Below are 27,841 nucleotides of genomic sequence, written 5' to 3'. Positions count from 1 at the left end.
TCAGGTAGATTATTACTTTGTTTTTTAATATATTTTTTTTGTCTTTTTGTTTGCTGGACCCATTTTTTAATTTTTGTTTGAGCAAATAAATTTTGGTAATAACCAGTTGGACTTTTGCTTATATTTTGCAATATATTATTTAAATAATTTCCCCGAGAATTATATGAGGCGCTTCTTCTTCTCATTGTGCCGTCTCCTTTCTAAGGTTGGCGATCCAAATGGCAATTGTAGTTTTGGAAACTGCTGCGCGAAAGATCTCTGCGGATGAGCGGTCGAACCATTTCCTCAGGTCTTTCAGCCACGAGTTCTGGCGTCTTCCTACAGATCTTTTACCCTGTACTTTTCCTTCCAGTATAACTTGAAGTAATTCATGAGGCTGCTGCCGCCAAACACCTTAACCGATAGCCACCTCTCTTGGTGTGTGTGATTTCCACGTTTACTTCCAACAAATTTTGCTATAACAGAATTGAAGGTTTCGGCGTTATTATTGGTGGCGCTTTTTATCAAACTTGTTGCATGATATTTGAGCCTATTGCTGAATGATATAATATCGGACAACAAACCACACTCTTGCATTTCAGGAATGTAATTAATTTCCTGGTCCAAATTTTGTTTTTTACAAAGTTTTTAGTTTTATGTTTTTAAAGTTATTCTAAATGTTTATAAACTACATAATTTTGAAAAATTTGGCATCAGGATTTTTGATTATAATAAATCATTTTTTTATCTTTTTTTAATACATATTGATGGTATAAGTCTCTTACTTTCATTTGTCACCCACAGCATTACCCTATCTTTATTATTTTCTGTCTTATGTTATTGTAAAAGAAAGGCCTCTGGGATAAACAAATACAATAACTTTTAAACTAATTAATACATCGGTTCCAAATTTTGAGGATTTGTTAAGTACCCCAATATCCAACTACGCTGGAACTCTAAAGTTTAAAGTTTAAGTTTACTAAAAGTTTTTAACAAATATCAATTGTCACTTATTTCGCAGTTTGCAAAGCAACAAATTGACTTTTCAACTTACAAAAATCGGAATTTTGAAGCTTTGTCAATATTCTAAAAAATAAAATTTTGTAATTTTATTTCAAGTATTTAGCTTTATAATGAAGTGCAAAAAATCGAAAAAATCGCGTTTTTTTGCATTAAATTGTTAATCATTAAAAAATGGCTCCGAACTTTGGGCAGGAAACAGGTAGGTTTTGTTCTTATATGTCTACAATAACTAAAAAGCTAGCTAGATAGTTTCCTGGATTATTGATTGTCACAAGAAAAGCCTTATTACCCTGAACTAATATGACTAGACAAGCAAGTGACGAAACAAACTTCATATATTATGTAAACTTTACTAACAAAAACGTTCAAAATAAATATTCCAATAAATATAAATAATCAAATTCCATATTCAAATACTGCAAAATATTTGGGTATTACTCTGAGCTCATGTACAGAAGAAAAGAAAATAATAATAATTCTGATTGAAATACAAAAAAATGTACTGACTGATTGACCAAAATTTCTAAATAATAAATTATTATTATATAAGCAAATACTAAAACAATAGTTTAAGGGGATGTGTAGGTTGGGGTGTGATTCTCGAGAAAGAAGGGTTTATTTCGTAACAACTTCACTGCAAATACACTGCAACGCACAGGTTGATGTAAATTATAGTAAAACACATTGCTTGATGTGGTGTATTCAGATGAATAAAATAAAACAATTAAAACTACATTATACATATACACACATGTTGATTGCTATTTAGACAATATGACAATGACAATATGGCAGACAACCGTTGACAGCATCCTACGTCACAATGGTTGACAGGGTTGCCAAGTATAATCTTGTTACATCCTCCCCCTTTGGATCAGACGTAGAAGATGACTGATACAAAACATGTATGGTTGTTGATTGTTGGCGAGGGCTTGGGACAAACCTCGGGCATCATTCATGGGCGTCTTGGTAACGCTTAGGACGGTGCTTGGAACGCCTGGGTCTCTGCACAGAACCATTACTCTTTGCAGGTAAAGAGATACTTCTGGGGTCACGGGTTGTGGTTTCAGGTACACCAGAGCTTGAGGATTTCTGCGTTGGCTTTAGGTGTCGTTTTGGGATAGCCCCTTTGGCTTCACTTTTTGGGTTCTGGAACACCTTTCTGCAACGTATTTGAAGGTCGTCCTCTACTACGTAACTCATGTAGAGGTGTTATAGGCGAATTGGAATCATCCTCCACAAAAGGATGGAGAGCAGATACATAGTACTTTCCAATTGCTATATCCGGGTGCGTTACAGTTGCTAACTCGTACGAAGTAGGAGAAAGTTGGTTGAGGATAAGGTATGGGCCATCGCGACGCGGCGCAAATTTGGAAGACAGTCCTGCATCACTCTTACTAAGGATGTGAGTCTTTACGAGAACTTTCTGTCCTTTGTTAAACACAACGGTTTCGCGAAAATGTTTATCTGCGTACAGTTTCGAAGCGTCTTGGCGTAACTCATTATTCTCACGCGCACTTAGTAAAATGTCTGTATGTCTGCGCAAGTACGGCGTTATCTCAGGAATAACCGTTTCACTCGCGATAATAGCTCGTAAGTCTTTATGCACATCTGTGGGCGTACGTAGCTCATGTGCAAAGTTCAAATACGCCGGGGAATAACTGGTAGCTAAATTTGGTACCGTATTCATGAAAAAACGAATACTTGGTAGCACTTCATCCCATTTAGTATGGTCCCTTTGCACTAATATAGAAATCTGAATCTTTAGATCGCGATTTTTACGTTCCTCCGGATTTGAGGCAGGGTGATAAACAGGAATGAGTGATTGCTGAATACCTAGGCAGTATGTAAACTGCTGCATTATTTTACTAACAAATTGGGGTTCGTTGTCACTTATTATTCTACGAGGGGTGCCGTATCGTAAACATATTTCGCTTATTAGTACCTTTTTGCACTCCTCCGCAGTAGCTTGTTTTAACGGGAATATTTCTATCCATTTCGTGGAAGTATCTTCCACTGCGAAAATCCATCTGTTTCCTTTTTCAGTTACAGGTAGTGGACCCACTAAATCAATTGCAACGCATTCAAAGCGTTGTGCCAATACAGGTGTCTGGATCAAACCTGCTGGTTTCAGATTCAAAGGTTTATTCCTTTGGCAGTCGATGCATTTCTTTATATGCTTTATGACATCTCGCCTAATAGTAGGCCAGTAGTAACGAAGAGCAATTCTTTGAATTGTCTTTTCAACACCATAATGTCCTGCGATGGGCATATCATGGCACTCTTTCAAAACATCGGCTATTTTACTTTGAGGCACTACTAACTGAGCGTCTTCACATTCAAGGTCTTGATTATATCTATACAAGACTCCCTGATTCATGACATAACCGCGATCAGTATATCGGGTGATGTCTACTAATTCAGGTTCTTCCGATTCAAGGCAATCAATAATTATTTTAAGCTGTGAACTGTTCCTCTCTAAGTTTCTTATTACTTATCGTTGGTACATCCATTACGATAGTACAGAGGTCATAAATATCTTTCGTGTCTGGAACACAGATAGGCCTTGATAACATATCGGCGATACGATTCGTTCGTCCGGGAACATATTCAATTCGTAGATCATAACTCAGCACTTCCAATGACCATCTAGCAAGGCGGCCAGTAGGAGATTTGAGTGACATCAACCATCTCAGTGGTTGATGATCTGTTTTGACAATAATAGGCGAACTTTCTATGTAACCCCGGAATTTATTAATTGCATATACTATAGCTAAAGCTTCTCGCTCTGTCGTACTATAGTTACGTTCAGCGGCTGTGAGTAAGAGACTTGCATACTCTATCGGCTTTTCATTTTCTTCCTCCCCCTGGAGGAGACATGCGCCAAGTGCATATGAACTTGCGTCTGTTTTTATTATAAAAGAGTTTGTAAAAGTTGCTTGTTGCAGAATAGGAGCTTGCGTAAGCAATCTTTTAAGAGTTTCATAAGCCTGGTTTTGTGCCGGTCCCCAAACAAATGCTACATTCTTCTTAGTTAAGTCTGAAAGAGGTTTGGATATACCTGCGAAGTTTGGCACAAAACGTCGAAACCAACTACAAGTTTGTAAAAATGATAAAACATGTTTAACATTGCGTGGTATAGGCATGTCAGCAATTGCTGATATCTTCCCAGGATCAGGAGCAATCCCATTGGGCGTCAGAAGGTGCCCTAAATACTTGACAGAAGAGCGCACAAAAGTACATTTCGCCCTATTTACACACAATTTAAATACTTGCAATCTTTGAAACACATTAGTTAGATCGTTGATATGATTTTCAAACGAACTAGATAGAATAATAATATCATCTAAATATGCCAAAATAGTGACACTTGGTAATCCGCTACGAAAACGATCAATAAGCCTTTGAAAAGTAGCAGGCGCGTTTCGGAGACCAAAAGGCATACGATTAAATCTAAAAATACCAAAAGGAGTAATAAAAGAAGTTTTATCTCGATCTGATGGACGAACACTTATTTGATGATAACCACTTTTCAAATCTAGTGTTGTCATAAATAGTGTCTGTGTTGTCGCATGCAATAGATCATCCATCCTCGGCAGAGGATACCTATCTGGTACAGTTATTTCGTTGAGGCGTCTGTAATCGGCGCACATGCGAAAAGTACCGTCTTTTTTAGGAACGAGCACAGTAGGTGCAGCATAAGCTGAGTCGGATTCATCAATGATTTCCATTTCCAATAAATGATGGATTTCATTTTTGAGTATTTCAGCTTTCTGAGGAGTGGTCCTATAAGGAGGCACAGCGATTGGAATATCACTGGTTAAATTAATACAATGTTCAGCAAATGGTGTAGGTTCATTATGTTCCATAAAAACACCACTGTACTGATTTATCAAGCATTGTAAGGTACTACGATCAGAAGTATTTAACTGTGAGGCTTCGTCCTGTCGTAAAGTGAGTTCAAGAAGGTTAATTGAAGCATTGCAGGAGTTAGGTCCCGTAATAATTTATGTTGAACATTAGGAGAATCAGCAAATGAGAATTTCATTTGAGGGATATTAATAATAATATCAGCATTTTTTAAGAAGTCTACGCCAAGAAGAGTTTTAGCTGATGTGTGCTCAGGAAATGCAACAAAAGTTGTAGGTATGGATCTATCTAATAGGAGAACCAAACATTCAAAATATGAGCTGTTACTGTGCGGCTTATGCCGTCAGCAAGCACTAAACTCATTTCCTTGGAAACATAGTGTAGACCTTTGTTTACAAAATGATTGTATAGCTTAATTCCAGCTATAGTACATTTTGCTCCAGTATCAACATATGCGCAACCACTCAAACCTAAGACACTTATTGGTAAGAGGGGGCGATTATTCAAATTGTTAGTTTCTGCTAAAAGAAGCTCTACAGAAGAGGCTGCTTCTGTAGTAATAGGATTTACAGAAATTTTACAGTTAGGACAATTAGTGCGAACATAACCAGGAGTATTGCAACCATAACAAACTACACTGGAAGAACGTTGAGGAGGTACATTTGAATTGCTAGGATTCGTATTTAGACGACTAGGAGGTACATACGTGCTAACTGAATCATTAGAATTAGATTGCTTAGTCTTTTGACTAATATTATTAAATTTTCTGCATTCTGACTGAATATGGCCAAAATGTTTACAAAACGTACACTTCGATTTGAATTTTATTTTGCAAGGGTCCTTTTCTGGATTTGATTGAGGTTTTTGTCGACGATCAGAGTCGGTAGCAACTAAACCTTCCTTTAAGGATGCTTCGATTTCTCGAGATTCCATTAAAAGTTCCTTAAAGTTTTGAAATTTATTTCTTGGTAGCCTTTTTCGTAATTTGCGTACCAGTAAGCCATAAACCATATCCAACTGAACCTCTTCAGTTAGGGTATAAGGTAATTGTGCAAGCAAAGCTCGAATATGGGAAACAAATAATTCAGTAGGTTCACTAGAATTTTGTTCACGCGAGAATACTTCTCGAAATATTAAATGAGGCGGAAGTTTTTTCGAATAGGCATCTTTTAAGGCCTGTACAGCATCTTCCCATGTGAAAACTGTATTTTTAATACTTTGCCACCATGTAGCAGCAAAACCATTAAGCAGCATGGATAAACCACGAAGAGCATTCTCATCACTTATTTGGGAGCAGTCCTTAAAAGTGATTACATTGTCAAGAAAAGCTTCAACATCAGCGTTAATAGTACCATCAAAACGAGCAGTACATTTAACGAAATTTCCACCTGACATATGTGTAGGAGTTCTCGTAAGATCTCTGATTTGTACCAAAAGATCTTCAGATACTTGTTCATTAGAATTAGTAAGTACTGAAAGTAAAGATTGAAACTGATCTTGAGACATTGTCACCATAGCAGGAGCAGAACACTCTCCTGTAAGATTTTGTGAATTGGCTTTCGGCATTGTTCAAGATATAACAGACAACCAAATATCACTAAATATGCAATAAAATTATTTTATTGTAAAACTGAAATGGTTGTATAAGCAATAAAAGTTATTTTATTGAAAAAAGATATATAATTATGAGCAATAAGTTATTTTATTGAGAATGGGATATAATTATATGCAATAAAAGATTTTATTGAAAGAGTTATATAATTATATACGCAATAAAAGTTATTTTATTGAGAAAAAATGTATAATTATACGCAATAAATGTTCTTTTATTGAAAAAATTGTATAATTATACGCAATAAAAACTATTTTATTGAAAAGGTTGTATAATTATAAGCAATAAATGTTATTTTATTGAAAAAGTTGTATAATTATACGCAATAAAAGTTATTTTTATTGAAAAAATTGTATAATTATACGCAATAAATATTATTTTATTAAAAAAGTTGTATAATTATACGCAATAAATGTTATTTTATTGAAAAGGTTGTATAATTATACGCAATTAAAGTTATTTTATTGAAAAAGTTGTACAATTATATATTTTAATAGAAAATCTGAACAAATTGGATAAAATTTTACATTTGGCAACAAAATGTTGAAAAAATTTGAAGAACTACGAAATTATGTTAAACATAGGCAACACTGCGTAGAACGACAAACGAAAACGAGTATTCGCTAGAATAATCGAAATGAATCGAATTCCGTACGGTCATGATCACGTCGATGCAAAATCGATATGCCGGCATGGGCAAGCGTAAAACGGCGCGAAATGGATAGTGCCATGCTATGAAAGTAGGGTTATTGATTCAAAACAAATACTTACAGCGAAATCTACGGTATCAAAAGCACTTTAACACTTACGAAATAATGTTCATTCTCGGCCACTAGTTGGGACGCCAGGTTTAAGGGCATGTGTAGGTTGGGGTGTGATTCTCGAGAAAGAAGGGTTTATTTCGTAATAACTTCACTGCAAATAGGTAGCAACGCACAGGTTGATGTAAATTATAGTAAAACACATTGCTTGATGTGGTGTATTCAGATGAATAAAATAAAACAATTAAAACTACATTATACATATACACACATGTTGATTGCTATTTAGACAATATGACAATGACAATATGGCAGACAACCGTTGACAGCATCCTACGTCACAATGGTTGACAGGGTTGCCAAGTATAATCTTGTTACAATAGTATTATTATAAAAACAGTATAAACATTTAGAAGGAAAATGTCACAAATCAACAGAAAATATTTCTATTCATATAAAAATTTAATCAAATTATAGGTACTACTACCCATATTAAAAACAATTAACACACTGGTTTGTCAAAAGTCGGAATAAGCCCTAATAATGTTATTCAACATTATTTATGACCCTCCCTCATTCTTACCTACCCGTCGGCGAGAATCCAGAAACTATCGACAAGGACAGCCTGTACTAACCGAGAGAGAGAGAGAGTAACATTTAGCAGAACTTTGAGATTTTTTAAAAAGTTTATACCAAATAGCTGCTTTGTGTTACACTTTATGATAAAAATAAAAACAGATTCGGAAAGTGGGTCAAATTATGTAGTGCCCTATTTCAAAAAAAAAATTTTACGTTTATTTTAACCAAAAATATTTGAAAAAAAAATATTATTTAAACAATTTATTAATTTACAACCAAATAGTGCACTAGAACTTTTTAAGACCTTTCATATAAAAAAAGAATCATCTCAATATCTGCTATAGTTTTTGCGTTATTTGATATAAACTTTTACATCGGAATTTAGCTATGCCCAGAATCGCGAGGAACGGCCTTAAGATAAGATTTATCGTAGATAAGAATATAAATTTGTTTGGCAAACGACCTTTTCCGTTTCCAACAATATTATCAAAAAAACCCCTTTGTGTAGAATTAGAAGACATTTTACCTGTAAGTTAATCTTGTCATTGTTTGTGTATTAAATGACTATATTCTAATCTTTGGAAACAGGTATAGATTGTGTATTAACAGACTGAGGACAGAAAAATCAATTTTTATTTATTCTTTCTCTGAAACAGTAATTTGGTATTCCCAAATGATACACAGAATTTTTAGAACAAACATTAACAGTAGTAAACAAGATTTGAGCTTTTGATTGGATAGTCGTTTTTGAATAGTAATGGGGTTAGCCTGATTAGGAGACGGGGAGAGGCAGTTGTAATTTGGCCATCGAAGAAAACAGTCGTTTGTTAAAAGATAGGGTGTGGTTCGTAAGTTTGGATACCGGCATTGTGAAAAGAAGTGAATAGTTTTGCAGAAGGAGATAACAAGTAGATTAAAAGAGATCCTTGTATCTACCGTGGGCATTTTGTGAAGTATATGTGAAAGTAGTTTTACGGTATCAAGTTCACAAAAGGAGGTCCTTGTGTCATAAATAAGTAGCTGAGTTTTTGGAGAAGTGAATCAGGTGTTTTTGTGTGGTCTGCAGGAGGTTTGCAGAGACGTTAGGAAGGAGCCGAGGTGTCAACGAAGAGAGATCACATCGTTGAGGAGACTAGACTTTTCTGGGTATGTGCCAACATACAATTCAATAAGAAAAAAAATGGTCATTATCATTAAAATTTAAAGACTTGAGTGTTTTGTTTGACTAATCAAAAGTTACAGTTTTGTTGTTTTTTTGTTTCAAGTAAAGGAAAGTTTAAGTAAAATTGGTTTTCACTTATTATAAATTTATGTAGATTTAAAATCTTATTATTATAAAAATTTCATTTATTTTCTTATATGCTGATTGATAAGATAACGGCAGAAGTTGAAAATTGTTTTATTCCTTTTTTATATAAAATAAAGAATACTTAATTTTTGTAATATACTATTTTCTTTTATTATTATCCTTCTTCTCTATCTCGATAAAGGACAACTAGAAAATCTTTGAATCCATCGAACACAGGTAATATAAGGAGTCTTATTTTCCATTTAATAACAATTAAATTATAATTTTTTTATTGGCTCAATAAATTAAAATCAAAGTCAAAATAAACAATCATAACAATATATATATATATATATATATATATATATATATATATATATATATATATATATATATATACATATATATGCAAAAGTCCTTTCATAATACCTACTAATCGCTCCCAAAATCCACCCCATCATACAGCTATAGGGGGGTTGAAACGCCACTTAATACGTTGTGTAGAACTATATTCCGCGATAGTATTCCAGTCCAATTTTGCTTTAGCGCATTCTCGAATCCCGTACAATTTGTTTCATTGTCACTATAAACTATTCTCGGTTATCGTCGCCTTGCAACAAAGCGACGAAAGGGTTGAATAAAGGCATTTGTTAAAAACGAGGTAACGAGTTCCAGATGAACTGCACGATAAACGGCACAAGTAAACAAGCAAATCCATGTTTCTCACCCGATTTCAAGTAAAGAAGTCCAATATTTTTCGCGAAGCAAACTAAGTAGTCCTTGTATGCCTACATGACAAGAGCTTTTGTGTAGGCTTAAAATTAACTTACGCACTATAAAATGTTTACCCGGAAGTAAGATAGGCAGACGAAAATCTTCCGTGTCAAGTCTCTCAGTAACGCGAGTTTTTAAACGTATAAGTCCAAATTCATCGACAAACGTGTTTAGCGGGGAAATTCGTTTCGTATTTGAACCGAACGCTTCGTTCTGCACTAGCTTTAATAAAAATATTTCGGCTTTATTGATTCACTCAGCGACCAATTCACCTGTACATGTCTACGTTAAAAAACCAAGTTGCTGCCGATATGTTGGCCTTCGAAGAAAAGATATGGAAAGAGATGACAAGGAAGATGGAGGAAACAGGGACAGCAGAGAGAGGAAACAAACCAATTACAGTAGAGATAAAAGAAGACGAGAAGAAATGTAAGTTGGAAACACGGCCGAAATTTGAAGGAAGTGGAGGTTCTGTTCATGTGAAAGTCCCAACTTTCGATGGAAAATCGTCATGGAACAACTACATGAAACAGTTCGAATCAGCTGCAAGAGCAAATTGATGGTCTGAAAAAGAAAAGGCTGTAAACCTGACTATCGCTCTTCGAGGAGATGCCTTAGATGTGCTTCAGACCATAGCCGTAGAGGAGACGGATGATATCGAATAACTGAAGAAGAGGTTAAATATTCGATATGACCACGAACATTTGGAGCATTTATATCAGTCGCAGCTTAAAAATCGAAGACAAGAAAGATACGGCTATTCAATAATATGAGGTAGATATTGCCAGATTAGTACGATATGCTTATCCAACAGCTCCCGAAGACATGATGGAAAAATTGGACGTTCAAACGTTTATTAATGGTCTTCGTGATCATGAAATGCAGAGAACACTGCCATTAGCTCGCGACAAAACACTGGTAGATGTCTTATCCACCGCCCTCGAATACGAGTCACCTAGGCAAGCCTCTGGCGGTTACAGTAAAGTTAGGACTGTAAAAGAGCAAGGAGATGACGATAAACTTGACCAGCCCGTTAATATGATGAAAAGTATGACATAAAAGAAAACGAAGATCATAAAATCAAGAAACTCACCATCAGGAAAACTAGAACGAGTCGGCCTTAAGGGGGCAGTTTCGACCCGGAACTTTTCCAAAGACCCTCTCATACTAATAGCTTCTTTGAAATGTCGTGAAGATAGTGTATGTGTAGATGCAGAAATAAATGGTAAAAGGCATACGTTGTTGGTGGATACCGGAGCGACCAGAACCATTATACGTCCGACAGTTATAAACAGCCGTAAGAAACTGTTACCAACGAGGTTGCGACTTTGGACCGCTACAGGTGAAAATGCCAACATTCATGGAGAAATCCAGGTACAATTAGGAATTGGAGCAAAAAAGTTCGCCCATACTGTTATAGTTACTGACATCGAAGAGGAAGTTATATTAGGAATGGACGTAATGAATATGTATGGATTCCAACTGGATTTTAAGAATAAGGTAATCAAAATTGGCAACGAGAAGGTATTTCTTCATCCAAATGATGACAACACTGTGCAAGCAGCCATTATAGAAGATACAGTCGCGTTGGCCGTGGAATCATAATTGGAAAGGAATTGGTGACTTCGGCTAAAGAAATTCCCTTGAGACTTATCAATGTCAATGACTACCCAGTGACCATCAAGAAAGAGACAAAAGTAGGAACTTGTGTACCTGTGATATATATAATCCGTCAGGCGACAACATCTGATAATTCCAATGACAAATTCGATCAAATGGTTGCAGTCGCGGGACAGTCTCTAAATCAGATGGAGAACAGGAAATTCGTCAAACAGATCGATGATTACCACAGGCGAAAAGAGAGGAAGCTGAAACGATTGTTCAGGAAATGAAGAAAGACAGGGTGATAGAACCTTCTACGAGCTCATGGGTCTCTCTGGTGGTCCTGGTTAAGAAGAAAGACGGAACGACGAGGTTCTGTGTGAATTACCGTTTGCTGAACAACGTTACCAAGAAAGATAGTTATCCTCTGGATCCAGTAGATAAAGAAAAGACAGCCTTCATCACAGGATCTGGATTGTGGCAATTCAAAGTTATGTCGTTTGGACTCTGTAATGCTCCTGCGACATTTAAGATGCTTATGGAAAATATGTTGAGAGGGTTATCTTGGAAAACGTGCCTGGTTTATCTAGATGACATAATCGTCTTGGGGGAGACATTTGGAGATAATCTGAAGAATTTAGAAAACGTTTTTAATCGACTTAAAGCTGCCCAATTGATGTTAAACCTCAAGAAGTGCCAGCTATTTCAAGGTAAAGCCAATTATCTATGTCATATAGTCAGTAAAGAAGGAGTGGCCGTGGATAAGAGCAAAATCGATTCCATCAAGGAATGGCCAGAACCAACGGACAACCATCAAGTGAGAAGTTTTCTTGGACTATGTACTTACTACCGAAGGTTTATTTAGAAGTTTTCAGATATCGCTAAGCCATTAACGCGACTTACAGAGGAAGCAAGAGATTAACGCTGGGATACAGACTGCCAATATGCCTTTGAGACCTTAAAAAAGCATTTAATCACAATTTTAGGATATCCAGTGCCAGAAGGAGAGTTCATCTTAGATGCAGATGCAAGTAATGTGGGAATTGGAGGAGTGCTATCTCAGATTCAAGGAGGACATTAAAGAGTCTTTGAATATTTTAGTAAAGTTCTTTTAAAACCTGAGCGTAATTATTGCGTCACGAGAAGAGAGAGCCGGAGTTAACCACAGAAAAGCTGATTCTCTTTCCAGATTCTCTTTCCAGATGGCCATGCCCAGCAGAGTGTTCTCACTGCAACAAAACGGAGTCCAAGGAAGCAGTAGTGCTAAGAACAACGATGGTCAACGACGATTGAACGCCTACTAAGATAAAGAAAGAACAAGAGAGAGATCCAGTTATACAAAAAATTCGAAAATGGAAAGAAGAAAACCGTCAACCACCTTGGCAAGAAATATCAAACCTATGCTCAGTAGTTAAGACGTATTGGGCCCAGTGGGACTCATTTATCAAGGAAGATAGCTTGCTCAAATGAGTACTGGAAAATGACGACGGTTCAGAGAAGAGAAGACAGTTGGTGATCCTAAAGAGCAGAATAGCCGAAGTACTTCGTCAGTTACACGACAGTCCATCAGGAGGGCATTTCGGTGTAAAGAAAACCATTCAGCCAATTCGGGAACGGTTTTATTGGATGAACAGTTCCGACGACGTAAAGGACTGGTGTAAGAAATGTACTATTTGTGCTACGAGTAACGGGACTCACCGAAAAAGGAGAGCTCCTATGAGACAATATAATGTTGGAAGCCCGTTTGAAAGAATAGCTTTGGTCATCGCTGGACCATTTCCAGAAAGTGACAATGGAGGCAAGTTCATGTTGGTAGTAATGGATTAGTGTACTAAGTGGGTCGAGATTTACGCAGTTCCAGACCAGAAGGTAGCCATCGTTGCAGATAAGTTGATCCAAGAATATATCAGCCGATTTGGAGTACCTTTAGAGATTTATAGTGACCAAATAAAGAACTTCGAAAGCGATCTATTCCAAGGAATATGTGATAGACTAGGCATAAAGAAAACAAGAACTACAGCGTATGATCCGCAATCGAATGGTATGGTAGAACGGATTAATAGGACTGTTGGCAGGTATTTGACAAAGATGGTATCCGATCATCAGCGAGACTGGGACCAATATCTTCCGTTCTTCACAATGGCATACAGATCTGCTGTTAACGAATCAACAGGCCAGACACCAGCCAGAGTCCTATTCGGATGTGAGATGCGACTATCTTGTGATCTAGAGTTTGGGTGTCGACCTGGAGAAGATGCAGCAGGTGAAGATTATGTGATCGAACTGCGAAGAAGAATGGACGATGTACACGACTTGGTCCGTTCCTACCTTCAGATCGCTAGCGACCGAATGAAGAAACGGTACGATACGTATGCCGAAAAAATGCTTTAAGAAGAACGACAAAGTCTGGCTCCATAATCCCAAAAAGCGAAAAGGTTGTTCTCCCAAGTTGCAGCAGTTTTGGGAAGGTCCATACCTCATTATGGAGAAGATCAACGATGTCATCTACCGAATAAGCAAGATTCCGAGGGGAAAGCCGATGATAGTACACCATAACCGGCTGGCGTCTTTAGAAGGTGACCACGACGTAGATGAAGAAGTGGAAGTAAACCAAGTCCAAGATGTGTCTGACCTCAAACTGAATTCCGTGAGGAATTCATGGGGGTCTATGGAGGTACCGGTAAAGCAAGACATGGTGTTACTACTGAAGAAGAGCAAGATCTAGTCGCGCTTCCAGATGACTACTCGCTGGCCCTTACCATTCCGACCAGTATCAAAGACGCACCAGGGTTAGCATCCGTCTTTCGAAGGAAGTTCGGTCGAATTGCAGAACTTCAATGTCAAATGCCAGCTCCCGGGAAAACCTTGAAACTCCAAGATGCATCACGTTACCTTTTCTACCTGGTAACAAAAGACACTGCCCGTGACCAACCTACCTACCGAGATGTATGTATACTTCAATTGAGAGAGCACGTACTAGAGTCCGACGTGCAAAAGTTAGAAATGCCAAAGTTAGAGTGCCGCCAATTAGATTGGAGGGTTATCCGAAGTATGGTGGAGGAGATCTTTAAAGACACCGAAGTCCAGGTGTTAGTCTATTGCAATCCGCATAATTACTGGTGCAGAGAGAAAACCGTCCCTTGTCATTTTTATACAACTGAAAGTTCTAAAAGATGGTCCAGTTGCCGATACCAGCACACCGTTCTAGTTTCAGTCCCGACAAGGTTCCAGTAGGAACCATCTTTTAAGAGGGGGGCAATGTTACGTTAAATATTGTGACTCATAAAACTATAAACATATTATTTCTAATTCTATTCTATTCTAGTAAGTTCGCGGCTCAGCTGAAAAACCTGTCTGCCTTCCATCCTTTTCGATGTGGGTAGCCGTCCGAATTCGAAGGGATGCTCGATTAACGGTATTTTATATTTAAAGAGGGAATTTTGTTAAAAACAGTTAGTTATAGTTCTAGTTTTGAATATCGAGTTTAAATTGTAAGCCGGAAATAAATATAAATAAATATTGTGAAATAAATTAGTGAATATGGCAATAAAGACTTTAATAAACTGGTAAGTGTTATAAATGTAGAACCTTTTATAATAAATAAAGACAATAAATTAGATTAATAAAAATACTACAGTATACCCAATTTCACGTGTTAAATGCACATGTAAACAATGTTTTTTTTTTGTTATTGATATTCTGGTTTAAAACCGTTATTTTAGCAACTAAAAATCGCAACCGATTGTGGTATATGCCATTAGACGTGTATTTACCAATTTGTGTCCACTGGGACTGTCTGCACAGTATGATTTTGCAAAGTTAGAAAATTATAGATTTTCGAGGTTAATATTCTAACCGTTGGCGTTGCTGATAGATAACTGGCGACCGCAGAGACAATCGTATTGCTATGTTGCCTATGTGCTCTAGAGATAGTACAAATATATAAACAAAATTGAGCGTAGGTTTACAGAAAATATACTTTTACACGTTTGGTATAAAGTTACCCTGCTCAGTGCAAAGTAACCCGGTTTACGGTATGTATTTTCTTACCAGTAATTATTTTCTTATGGTTCTTTTTAGCCATGAAATATTCTGTTTTAAAAGGTTCAGGAAAATGATGATTTTTACATAGTTTCAGTTTTATAAAATTTTCTTCGCTAACACATGAAGAATACATAACGGCTGGTATTTAGGAGGCCTGTTATATAGTTTCTGCAAATAAGTCAATACTCAGATTCTTACAGAATATAAAATAATAGAACACATTTGTGTTAAAATATACATTTTCTTGGCCAAACTCAGCAAACTGACATTTGGTGAATACTGCATTATATTTCTATAAGCAATATTTTGTATTTCCACACAGCTATGACACTCAATTAGAACAGTAAGAGCCGAATCATAATTTTAAAAGACAAAATCAGATTCTACTTCCTGACAAATTGGGAAGTGATGAGATAGATATTAATCTCCAAGAACATGAAAATTTTATTAATTAATTAAATAATTGTTAATTAACCTTATCAGTATTACAGAAGCACAAATCTATTACACTTTGACCAATGATTAATGTACCAATTTTTTAGTTTTCAAAAGTTTTCAAGATTTTCCACAAAAACAGCCTGGTTTTGTATTGATCAACACACCTTCATGGTATGTATTTTGATTACTAGGAATTATGTTTTTATAATTATTTATAGCCACGAAATATTCTGTTTTAAAAGGTTTTAGGAAAATTATGTATTTTACATAGCTTAAGTTTTCAATTTTAATTATATGTAACTACAGATAAGTAAGGACTATAAAATATTATAATAGGTAATTTCATTACATGTTACCAGTGTATCTGTCTTCAGGCATTGTGGAAAAGGTCGAGCTTTCTGAAAAAAATATATTTTCCTTTCCATGGTCAATCCAGGAGACAATACCTTTATGACAATAAACATAAAAATATTGGAGAAAATAAGGCCTCGTTATGGTTCCCGGTTAAAAATTATACAAAGGCATATTAAAATATTTAACCGGCCTACTTTAAATACAATATTGGAAAATAATTTAGACAATTTCTTTGCACTTTTTCCCGTTTAAGATTTTATTTGTTTAAGTGTTAGAATGTTTTGATCATCTCTTAAACAACTCAATATCACAATATTTTCTCCCCACTAATCTAGCATTACGTAATTTTTTACAGAGTTTCTCTAATCTGTTTCCTAAAACGGAAGGTACAGAATACTGTTTTATAATTTTTCCATACTTGCTGGCATTTTCTGATAATTCTATCACGAAATCTCTTTTAAAATCATTACCGGTACAATGTACAGATCAAATTCTTGCAGTGAATACATTGAACTTGTCAGACCGGGGACAAAAATGAACCGATTTCTTACATAAAACATTAGCTTTGGGAAACCGAAAAAATATTATTTCACCAATGTAGTGTCGTAAGCTTAGACAGTGTGAACCCGACCTTAGGGTGTTAGCTGACGTCTGTCTGGTAACCGTCAGCTGTCAACCTAAAAAAAGGACACTTGTAAAATTGCTGTAAAAATATAAACATTTGTGTTCACCCTTTTAGCGGGTATTTTAGTAAAATAAAACTATTTACCGTAATTGTCGTATTATTACAAGGATACTACAATTATTTGGCGACGAGAAAAGTTGTGGAAGTTTGGGTGAAGCACAAAATATTGTATTTTTTTACGGAAAGTTGAATTTGGAATTTGCAAGTCATGTCCTTGAACCAGGGTAATTCAGAAAACGTGGTTTTGCCAATCCAACCGACTGTTACAGTGGTTAATACTGGGAACATTTCGGCATTAGCAGTTTTCAAGCAAGGTGATGATTTTGAAGTATTTGAAGAACGGCTAGACCAATTGTTTATGGCAAATATAATAGAGGGTACACGAAAGGTTGCTGTTTTACTTACCTTGTTAAGTGAAGAGGTATACAAGATTTTGAGAGACCTATGTAGCCCTGAGAAGCCGAATGGTAAAGACTTTGATACTTTAATACAGTTATTAAGACTACATTTTAAACCAAGAGTGTCTGTCTATCCCAGAAGCATTGTTTTCGATTCATTAAGATAGGGCCAAGAGTCTATTAATGATTGGTATTTAAGGGTTAAAAATGCAGCTACACAATGTGATTTTATGGACAAACTGATGTATAGAGTCCAAGATAAATTTGTAACAGGCATGAGGCCAGGTCATATATTGGACCGTTTGTGTGAGAAGAGTCCGTCCAAAAGTTTTCAAGAACTGTTAGAGATAGCTTTGAACAAAGAAGCAGCCTTGAGAGAACAGTCCAGAAATAATGCTGAAGTGAATAAGCTACAAGAAGTTAGACAAAAAGCAAGTAGTACTTCTAGTAGTAATATTTCCAGAAATGGTGAGAAAATAGTGGAGAGACATAGTGATAAAGAGAGACATAGTGATCCAGAAGACTTAAGGTGTAATTTCTGTAACAAAACCAAGCATAATTTTAGTAAATGTAAGTACCGAACATTTATTTGTAAAAAATGTGGCAAAAAGGGTCATATTATGGCAGCATGCAAATTAGAGCAGAATCATTTGGTGGAAGAGGAAGAAAATGAGAATATACTTTCATTGTACAACTTAACAGACATTCAACAAGTTAATTTTATAAAGCCACTGTATATTCCAGTTGTAGTAGATGATAAGGTGTCCACACAGATGGAATTGGATACTGAAGCAGGTATTTCTTGCATGCCTCATAAGTTTTATTTAGATAATTTAAGCTACATTCCTTTGAATAAAACAGGTATTAAATTAAAAACCTACTCTGGAGAAATTGTGAATCCAGAAGGGAAAATTACTGTAAAAATTTCTATACAGAATGTTTCAAAAATTTGTAATTTTACAATAGTCAAGAAAGCTACTAAAATGTTGTTAGGTCGCGATATAATTAGTAAATTTAGCATGTCTTTAAAAAATTCCAAAATAACAATTAATGACCTAGCTATTCAAAATAAAAACAATGAATTGGATAAAATATTGTCAAAATATTCAAAGCTGTTTCAAAGGGAGTTGGGTAGGTACAATGGGGAAAAAGTTACTTTAGAAATAGATGAAAATGTAAAACCAGTTTTCCACAAACCTCATCCCTTACCATTTGCTTTTCGGGAAAAGGTGGAGGTGGAACTAAAGCGGTTAGAGTCAGAGGGTGCTATTGAACGGGCAGATAATTCTCTGTGGGGAACACCATTAGTACCAGTTATGAAACCTAATGGCAAAGATATTCGTGTTTGCGCTAACTATAAAATCACGGTAAATAAATATTTAAAAGATTTCAACCATCCATTGCCCCGTATTGAGGACATTTTCGCCGCGTTACAAGGAGGACAAAAATATTCAAAAAACTCGATTTTCTCAATGCTTATAACCAGTTAGTACTAGATGATACAACTAGTGAGTTATTATCTTGGAGCACACCTCTAGGTATATATAGAATAAAGCGGTTACCTTATGGCACGAAGATAGCCTGTTCTATTTTTCAAAATGTAATTGAAAAGGTTTTGCAGGGGTGTCGGGGTACAGTAAATTTTCTGGACGATGTAGTAGTAACAGGGAAAGACGATAGACAGCATTTAGAAAACTTGGAGGAGGTGTTAAAGCGACTAGAAAGAGCAGGGTTTAGATTAAACGAAAAAAAATGCGAATTTTTCAAAGAAAACATTTATTATTTGGGACACAAAATATCACAAAATGGGTTGGAAAAAGACGAAGAAAAGGTAAGGGCAATCATAAGTGCTCCTAGACCCAAAAATATTACAGAGGTTAGGGCTTTCGCGGGAATGATAAATTATTATTCTCGTTTTTGTGAAAATTTACAAGGGAAATTAAAACCCTTATATGAGTTAGTAGGGAAAATGAAAAAATTTAAATGGACAAAACAATGTGAAAATGCTTTTCAATATGCAAAGACTGAGTTAGCTTCACAAAAGATTTTAGTACATTATGACCCAGATAAACCAATTCGTTTAGCGTGTGATGCGAGTGATTATGGAATCAGAGGAGTTCTGTCTCATGTTTTACCAGATGGGAGTGAGAGGCCTATATGCTATATCTCGAGGGTATTAAACAAAGCAGAGCGAAATTATTCTCAAATTATGAAGGAGGCTCTGGCTGTCTACTGGTCGGTATCTAAATTGTACCAATATTTGGCGGGACGGAAGTTCGAAATATTAAGTGATCACAAACCATTGAAATCGATCTTTGGTGAATATAAAAGCCTACCGAAAATGGCGGCGGGTCGAATTCAAAGATGGTCTTTATTTCTAGCTGGTTTTGATTACACTTTTAGGTTTATCAGAGGAGTGGATAACTCAAGAGCAGATGCGTTGTCACGATTGCCTTTACAGGATGATTATGAAAATGATGAGCCTGAATATGATTATTTAAACATGGTTGAGAGTTTAATACCTATAGATTCAATAAAACTGAGATCAGAATCAAGAAAAGATCCAATTTTGGGCAAAGTGTTCAATTTTATTAGATATGGATTTCCGAAGCATACAGAAAATGAACTATTGAAACCATTTATAGCTAGGAGGCAGGAGCTTTTTATTGAGCAAGGAATTATAATGTGGGGGTATCGCGCGGTAATTCCTGTTGCACTGAGAGGGCAGTTACTTAAAGAATTACACAGTAATCATGAAGGTATGACGAAGATGAAGTCCAGCGCCCGTTCCTATTTCTGGTGGCCATCGCTAGATAACGAGATTGAGCAGCAGGTCAATAACTGTAAAGTTTGTTGCCAATTGCGGCCAGATCCGCCTAAGGCTAAGCTGATGAAGTCACTGGAGTCTCACTACATTTATGAAAAAATACATGCTGATTTTCTAGGGCCCATTAGGACAAAGACAATTTTAATTATTGTGGACACATACACTAAATGGCCAGAGGTATTCGTGATGAACACACCTGATTCAGAAAATACTATTAGTAGATTTAGGGAATGTTTTTCACGTTTTGGTATACCGCGTATAGTAGAAACGGATAATGGGACCCAATTTACATCCGAAAACTTTATTGATTTTTTGAGTAATAACGGAGTTAAGTTTGTAACATCTCCACCCTCTCATCCCTCAACTAACGGGTTTGCAGAAAACTGTGTTAAATCGGTTAAATTAGGATTAAAAAAAGCTCTTTCAGATGAAAAAAATAAAAATGTGCAACTGGAAACTTTGATTTACAGATATTTATTTTCATATAGAAATTCGATACATGCTACTACTGGTATGTCACCTAGCAGTATGATGTTTAAAACTAAGGTACGTACACGTTTAGATTTATTGTCTCTAAAAGGGGTTTCATCAAAAGAAAAAGCTGAAAATCAAATTTTAAATTATAAAGAAAAAAGAGAAGATAGTTTTGTAGAGGGGGATAGAGTTTGGTGCAGGGACTATCGAAATCCAAATAGAAAAATATGGGTAGAGAGTGTAATAGATGAAGTTTTAAATGATAGGATTTATTTGTGTAAACTGATTCATGAGAATTTGATTTGGAAGAGGCATTTGAATCAAATTCGGCGGAATCAATCGGATGTAGTGGAGGATCAGGTTGAAAAAGTTTATAGGGAAGGTCTTGAAAATAAGTGGTCAAGTGGCGAACAGGGGCCTAGTGCTATACATTTGAATGTCCAACCAAAATTGTTATTAAACGAGTCAATAAACGAGCCCTATTCTCAAACGAATGAGACTCTGGGACAGGAAGAAATTAAAATCAATGAAAGTTTAGCTGATCAGCCTTATCCTCAGACTGCATCTGAAGTTACAACTGAAAAGGGTCAGGTTAATATAAGTGAACGACCAAAGCGTAATATTAAACCACCCCAGCGCTTGAATTTGTGAGGGCAGGTATTGTAGTGTCGTAAGCTTAGACAGTGTGAACCCGACCTTAGGGTGTTAGCTGACGGCTTTCTGGCAACCGTCAGCTGTCAACCTAAAAAAAGGACACTTGTAAAATTGCTGTAAAAATATAAACATTTGTGTTCACCCTTTTAGCGGGTATTTTAGTAAAATAAAACTATTTACCGTAATTGTCGTATTATTACAAGGATACTACAACCAACAAAACCTTTATTGTGATTATCGTTATTACTATTGAAAACGGCACACCCCATTTTTATACTTTTAAGTAAGGTAAATCTCACTTTTACACAGATAAAATATAAAATAATCTTAGCTAACACTCGCGAATCATCAAACTAAACGGACATTACGAACTTGCAACTCTCCAATTACGTCACAACTTCAATCTCAACTCTCTTTAGTATGCGCAATATCTTATCTTGTTAGTAATTGTATCATGTATACACATTAATATGCCCATAGCTTCTAACTCGATGGATTTTATTATGCGGAATAGGTTTCCGTCCTATTCTCCTGTGATAAGCTATAACGAGCCACATGACAGTGCTTATGACAAATCACACAGTGTAAACATTTAAATTTCACTCCATGACCAAATCATATGACAAATCACATAAAGTAGACTTTACACTAGTTACGCCACTGGATTCCACAGAATCTGCACATTGTAGGACAATAGAAACGGCGCAATACAATATTATAAATAGAGGGACTTTTCAAATAATATGAATTTTGCTTCATAGTTTTTGCTACATAACTTTTGTCTGGTAAACTTTTGCAACTTAACTTTTGTTTCATAACTTTTGTTTGTTCTTTTGTAAACTTGTATTTTCAAAAAGTAAATAAAATAGTTTTAAAAACTCTTTTTCAAAACCCAAAGTTATAATTGGAGCAGTCAGTAGGATACGTGTGGATCGGAAAAGAACATTTTACACATCAAGCGATAGAACTTTTTCGGTTTTTGGTGTTCGATGGTCGTCAACATCGTAGTGCGTATCCAAATCGAACCTCTACCCTACAGTGGTATCAACGAGAAGAAGCAGACTTCCAGAGGAAGCAGAAGTTTGGAGAAGAGAAGCAGGTGCTCCAGATAACTGTAAGTGCCTTTCCTTTTCGCCTTTCCTTTCATACATTTGTGAGGCTAGATAGATTAATTTTTGAATTTTTTGAATAAGAATACTGATATTTTTTATCCATTTTAATACATATTTATGTTATTGAAAATATTTATTTTTATTGAATAATTTTTTTGAAATCTTTGAAAAATATTTATATTGCGTATATATTCTTTTACAATACATAATTCTATACAATTTTGTGAAATATTTTGACAAATAATTTTATCTGAAAATATGGCTACTGCAACTCAAACTCAACTCCCCTTAACTGGGACTTTCTCAAATCAAAATTAAAAAATATTAAACCCTACGACAGGATTCCAATACTCTTAACAAATTTATCTTAAGATGCAACGAACTAATACAAACATATTCTACATATAATGATCCAGATTTAAATAAACACATTTTGGAATGCATACAAGATAAACTAGTTGGAAAAGCAGAAGCACTAGTAGGAAATCGTATGGAATTAACGACATGGACTAGTATAAAGAGAGAATTAGAACAATGCTTCGCAGATAGACGTGATTTAGACTGCTTAATGCAAGAACTAACACGAACTAAACCATTTAAAAATGAAACACTCCATAATTTTGGAACAAGAATACAATTATTAAAAAGCAATGTAGCCCAAAGAATAAGTAACGATACTAGTATAGAGCATGCAGATAAATTATGCCAAATTAACCATTGTGATAAAATCGCACTGAACACTTTTATTGCAGGATGTACAGGTGTTCTTAAAAATAATATGCACCTTAAGAAACCGAGTTCTCTTGAAGATGCCATTGCATATGTCGACGAGTTTCATAATTTTGAAAATTTATATGGACATTCTAGTAATAATTTTCCAAAAAATAATCATAGTTTTAAGTCACACAATTCCTTTAATCCATCTTACAGGCCAAATCAGCCTAGCAACCATTATCGTCCCCAAAATTCTAACCCCATACATCAATATCAAACAAATCCAAATTTTACATATCAAAACCCTTTCAATTCTAACTTTTTATATCGAAATCAAGGTTATCAAAACCAAAATTCTTTAGCACCCCAACATTCTCAGAATCATTTCACATCTCAAAATCGTTCCACAAACTTCCGACCAGAAAGTAATGTATTCAGGCCCAACCGAATTCCTAATGATCGGTTACCTAGGCCACAACCTATGTCAATAGCATCCAGAAATACATTAAATTCAAACGCTAGGTCAAAACCCAATAAATACAATAATTATCGGAGAAATTAGTTCCCTAGACGAATTCCTGATACTATCGCTGAGGAGCTATACACAAATAATTATCAAAACGAAAATAATAATCCAAGAGAACCACAACATGAACAAGTAAATAGTTATTTTAGAAATTCTGAGTATGAATTATACAACTTCAATTATTTTAACAAAAAACCTAATGAGAAATGTAGTAAAAGAAGCAAAATACACTTAGGAACCCTCAATAAAGTTGCGGATTGTCTTTCACCAATAGACATCGATAATGAAATAAATGTACTAGAATCTGAATCTTTGTGTGTAAATTTTGATGACATGATGATGTAATACAAAAAGAAATAGAAAATTTATCAGTTCCAAATCAAGAAATTACAGATCAATTGTTTGATCTAAATGACTTATATCTTCCTGAGTTAAGCAATGAAAAAATTTCTGAAACATTAGATGACAAGAATGAACAAGAAAAAAGAATAAACATAATATCGGATATACAAATTAAACCCGCAAATGTTAATCCAAGTGGAAATGAAGATACTGATGGAAACACAGTACATACTTCAGCTGAAAATCCAATTCTTAGTATACCAATCACAGACCGAGCCTTGAATTTATACAAAAATCAAATATTATTAACCTATGGAGAAATCAATGAAATAAAAACTAAAATACAAAAGATATTTGAGAACACAAGACTATTTGTTATCTTACCTCAAAGAGATATGCAAAAAGGAATCATAAATTTTGTTAAAGATTATATAGATCCAAGAAAATTATATGCTTTATATTTTAGACCACTACTATCACCTGAAACATTTGTAGTTGCACTGCCAAATTACTTCAAAAATTCTGCATTCAAATTTGTGCACTGTACAAAAATATTGAATGATATTGAGACTACCGACGAACACAAAGAAAAACTTAACTATTATCATGTTTACAAAAAAAGGACATCGTGGTATAAGTGAGCTAAAAATGTCAATGAGTTCACGATACTACTGGCCCAATATGTCAGAAGATATAGAACAGTATGTCAACAATTGTCAAGTTTGTTTAAAAAATAAATATGATAGAGACCCACCAGTCATTAAATTTAACCTTACACCAACGGCTTCTAAGCCATTTGATCATATTCATATGGATGTATTTAGAATATCCAATACACCATTTCTTACAATAATTGATGCATTTTCTCGATACGGACAAGCATATCAAATTCCTAGTATTAGTGGAATTTCAATAGTCGATGGTTTGTTAAACTATATCACACATCATGGATTACCCTATAAAATAACAACTGACTCCGGTACTGAATTCAAAAACTACGACTTAGAAGATTTTTGTAAATTACATAAAATAGAATTACATTTTACCACTCCTAAGAACAGCAATTCGAATTCTCCGGTAGAACGTTTTCATTCTTCCTTAATAGAACATTTTAGATGCCTTAGAGAAACAAATAAAGATATGTCAGTAGAACAATTAATGAAACATTGCATATTATCATATAATAATTCAATTCATTCTGTTACTAAATTTACGCCATTTGAAATTATTAAAGGGCATATAAGTAATCCAGACCCATTCGACAATAATGATCATTTAATTTTATCACAATATGTGCAGAATCATAAAAAAACGTGTAAATTATTATACGATAAAATACATAAACGAAATGCAAACGTAAAATACCAACAGATAGAAAAAGGCAATTTAACGAGGTCAGACCCACACGATTACACAAATGAAAACAAAGCATACATTAAGAGTGGAAGTCGCAATAAAGTACTTCCTAAGTTTAAAGAAACAACTATTGTCAACGATCGTGGCTTGTTGTTGGAAACAGATAAAGGATTGTATCATAAAAGCACAGTACGCAAACCCAGATCTAATAAAAGAAACTTTTTGCAGGTTCAACAAAATTAAGAAAATAATCGTCTTGATTCTGATACAGATGATATACCAGACGTCCAACCAGGTTAGAGTTGACATCGATATTAATATAACACCTCTTGAAAACCTTTTACTCCCAATTAAATTAGGCACATGTAGATTAATTTATAGTAAACATACATTTTTCATTCATAAAAATATGAATATACTTAGAGTCACTCAACACGCGATGGAAAGAGCAATGCTAGGTATATCACTTAAGGACAAGAAAACAAACACATGGATAAGACAGAAAACCAAAGTCACCGACGTGGTGCAAAAATCATTAAAGTTGAAATGGGAATACGCTGGACATGTAGCTAGGAGCGATCTAAACAAATGGCACAGATCAATTTTAACCTGGAGACCATACCAACACAAAAGACCCAGAGGCAGACCTCCTATGAGATGGACAGATGATCTGAAAAGGACTGTCGGGAAAAATTGGCTACAAGTAGCGTACAATAAAAAACAATGGAAAGGAAGACTTGAAGAGGCTTATTTTTAGATGTGGACGTGAATGGCTAGACGAAGAAGAAAAAGAAGAAACATACATTTATTCATTAAGTATATAAACTTAAAAGAAATAGTTAGACAAGTAGAATCTCTTAAAGTTAATTTTCAAATAATAAAAACTAATGTAGTGAAAGTTAATGCCTCAAATCCTATTTCATATCATGGATTGGCAGAAAACATGTTAGAAAGAACAGAAGTTTTAATTAATACATTAGAGAAAAAATTAGAAAACATCTATCCCCATATTCGATCAAAAAGAGGCCTAATTGATGGCCTAGGTAAAGTTAATAAATACTTATTTGGAAATTTAGATTCAGAAGACGGAGATAGATATAATAAAGCAATAGAATTACTGGAAAATAATCAGAAACAGATTATTCATGAAACGAACTTACAAATATCTTTATATAAAAAACTAATTGATCATTACAACAAATCTCTAGAAATACTTTGGCAAAACTAAGAAAAACTGCAACATAACTTACAGAAGTTCCAATTAGAAATTCAAAGTACTATAAACAGTTTGGAAAATTATATTACTTTTCAAAGTACCATAAGTCAGATAAATTTAGATTGTCAGAATATGATAGATTTTATTGAAAATATAGCAAATGGAATTATGTTTTCAAAATTAAACACATTACATAGTTCAATTATTTCGAGTCAGGAAATTCAGGATATGATTAAATATTTGCACAGTATTTACCAACCTTCTCAAATTCCAAAATTTATAAATATTTTAACATATTACATGCTACTAGGGACACAAGTAACTTTTTCAAGTTCAAAATTAATCCTTGCTACTCACATTCCTATCCTAAAACCAAATGTCCTTGATTTCTACCATATTTACCCAATAATTCAAAAGAACAAGATGCTCACTCCCACATACCCTTATTTGGCACGAACCTCTGACGAGACGCACCTACAGAAAGAAGAATGTCCCATTTTAGAAGAAACATATTATTGCAAAGAAGATACCATACTACAAGACAATTGCACCTTGCAATTCCTCAATGGTCAAAGTTCAACCCAATGCTTTACCACACAAGTCACTCTTCAAGAATCCATTATCGAACAAGTAACTAATAATGAAGTATTGATAATGCCATCGAGATCAGAACGAGTCCAATCAAAGTGCAAGAGAGATCAAATTTTCGAAGTACACAGTCCATCTCTCATCAGTATACCAGAAGATTGTGAAGTGATAATCAACCAACTGAAATTCAATAACAATATCAAAATTCATAGAGGGAAAGCTCTAATTTTACCAAAAATAAAATATTTTTCCACAGAAAATATACAAAAATTCCAAAGCCATAATATTACCAATATTGACTTTAAAAATCTTTACGCAATTAATAATATGGCCAAACAATTAGTACCAATTAGAGGAACAAATATTCCTTTGCATACGACTTCATTGGTGACCACCTCAGTCATAGCAGTTATTCTAATCTTGATCATTCTGTACATTATTAAACAAAGATCAAAACAACGGAACGAGCATGATATAGAATTACAAGAAGATTCCGGCATTGAAGACGATTCCACAAACCAGCATCCCAAAAATAACTCCGTTATTTTTCGGACTTAGTGAGGGAGGAGTTACGCCACTGGATTCCACAGAATCTGCACATTGTAGGACAATAGAAACGACGCAA

The sequence above is a fragment of the Diabrotica undecimpunctata genome, chromosome 9, assembly GCF_040954645.1.
Source record: "Diabrotica undecimpunctata isolate CICGRU chromosome 9, icDiaUnde3, whole genome shotgun sequence".
Taxonomy (NCBI): Eukaryota; Metazoa; Arthropoda; class Insecta; order Coleoptera; family Chrysomelidae; genus Diabrotica; species Diabrotica undecimpunctata.
The sequence above is the reverse complement of the archived record's forward strand: the minus strand, read 5'-3'. Positions refer to the sequence as shown.